Genomic DNA, 2,480 nt, shown 5'->3' with positions numbered 1-2,480 from the left:
CTTGTTGTTGACTAAACTCACTTCTATTGAATTATGACATAACCCGTCCCGAATCACCCTAGAGGACTCCAAATGTGACGTGCACCGATAATAAATGCTGACTAGATGTCAAATTTATCATCAATGCTGACTATGCGTTACGTCGAAAATATATCAAAATCAAATGCTATGTAAAATATAATGAGATGGGCCCAAATTATTTACTTCGTGCTTCATCAATATGAGTTATAACACTCAACATATCATGTGGCTCTCATTCCGAAATCATTAGACTCTTTCAACTAAAAAGAATCAATTGATACCTGTAGAAAGAATTACGGGAAAATATGTAAGTTGATAGCTCAATGAGTGAAGAGATTAAAAATAATTATAATTTTTTCAATTTTACATCTTTATTAAAAATTGATTTCATATCTTTGAATAACTCGAAGATAACATCATATAATTATAGCCAAAACGTGAGACATTTACATAACGTGGTAAAATATCATCTCAAGTCATGATATAAACGTAAGCTGATGATCATGCTATAATCTCATCATATCAAATGTACTGAAAAATTCACAAAAAAGTACCCTCTAACTAAAATTTGTAATCCGTCCATCGAGCTAAAAACTTTCGTCACGGACCTTTGGTCCCCTCCATGAACGAAAGTCGGTTCAAGACCTCTAGTGATCAGTTCTAGAACACGGCCAAGGTCCCTCTGTGAACTATATGCACACAGTCAAGACCCCTTTGTGTAGGATAGGACAGGGTCAAAGCCCTTCTGTGGACTAGAAGAAGTATATAATCACGGGCACTTTTCTGATCGATCTCAACATCACATATGTCTCACATATTAAGTCATAAATGTACCACAAGAAATTTTTGAAATTCCACATGAATCATAATGAAAGAAATTTCTGTAGTAATCATAAAATCGAACACATAATTGCACTTACTTTGACAATATACTTAATTTATAAATATTTTAAAAATATTTATATTTTTTCACTCATAGAACTATGTAATTTCTGTAGTAATCATAATGAAAGAAATTTATGTAGTAATCATAAAATCGAACACATAATTGCACATACTTTGATAATATACTTAATTTATAAATACTTTAAAAATATTTATATTTTTCCATTCACAGAACTATGTTCACAAAATTAACTCGATTGGTAAGCTATCCCGATGTCAGTATCGCCACCTGAAATATGATATAATTTTTAAATCAATAATTAACTATTTTAAGTAATTTCACTTATTAAATAGGCGATACCCAAACTTAATTATTTTACGTTTAAGCGATTTCTAAAGTCTCTTTAATCACTAAAACTAGTTTTCTTTTACTTTACTTGATTTCATAGTTTATTATACTTAACCCTTTCAATAAAATTGAATTTAATCTAACAATATAGCAACTATAAAATTAAACATAACTTGACAAAAGTAACTTTTTACTTACCTTTTAAAATTGAGGAATTCAAACCTCATAGTGTAGAGCACTTATTTTCTAACAACATAGGCGAACTTCCCTATTTTTTTCCTTTCCTTCCTTTCCATTTTCCCCCTTTTTTCTTTTTTCTCTTTTTCCTCTCTGCTTTGGCGTCTCTCGGTTGTAGGTGTAAAAATGGATTTGTGTGTGTTTTGTAATGATTTTGAATAGGATTGATATCAATCCAATTCCACCACTTTAATCTTTTTCTTTTGTCTTTTTTCTTTCCATTTTTTTTATTAACATGTTTGACTTTTCTTTTCTTTTTTTTAATTAAATTAATGTATTACAAAATATTTTTCGATTGTACTGTTAAATTTTTTGACAGTAATGATAATGAAATTGTTCACAAATAATACATAATCGTTAAAAAAAATGAACAGAGAAAGAAAAATCTCTATTCATCCAATCAATCGGTGAATAGGACAAATGTGGAATATTACAAATTTTTTGGTAGCACCAACTCAACCCCTAGTTATCTTGACTGAAAAATATTATTAATAACTCTAAAATAAATATTTTGTAAATTTTTAATTACGAAGAATGTTGCCTTGAAAAAAATAATTTTGATATCAAGGCCGAGTCCAACTGATTATAGTGAAATCTTACCAGATCAATATTTTTAGGTTTCCTTAAGGGCTAATGGTGAAATTAAAAATAAATATATTATTTTGTATTTTTCATAATGGTAGAGAAAAAAAAAACTTTTGAAAAATTCTCACGTATTGGTTACTCATAAGAGGTAGAAGTTGGGAGCTAAATCATTATATACGATATTGATAGAAAAGTCGAGGATACATTCACACTAAGTTCATGAACAAAGATAAGCTCGGCCATATAAATTGGTCTTTGGATAAAACTTGTAATTGCTTCTTGTAAATTGAAATTCTCCTCCTTTATAGCATCTTTCAGTTGTGATGTAAATTTAGGTGTAAATTGATTTTCAAAATCACTTTAACATTCTCATTTACATTCCGGTCGATCTAAAATTCAAATT

This window comes from Olea europaea, chromosome 2, assembly GCF_002742605.1.
Source record: "Olea europaea var. sylvestris chromosome 2, O_europaea_v1, whole genome shotgun sequence".
Taxonomy (NCBI): domain Eukaryota; kingdom Viridiplantae; phylum Streptophyta; class Magnoliopsida; order Lamiales; family Oleaceae; genus Olea; species Olea europaea.
The sequence above is the reverse complement of the archived record's forward strand: the minus strand, read 5'-3'. Positions refer to the sequence as shown.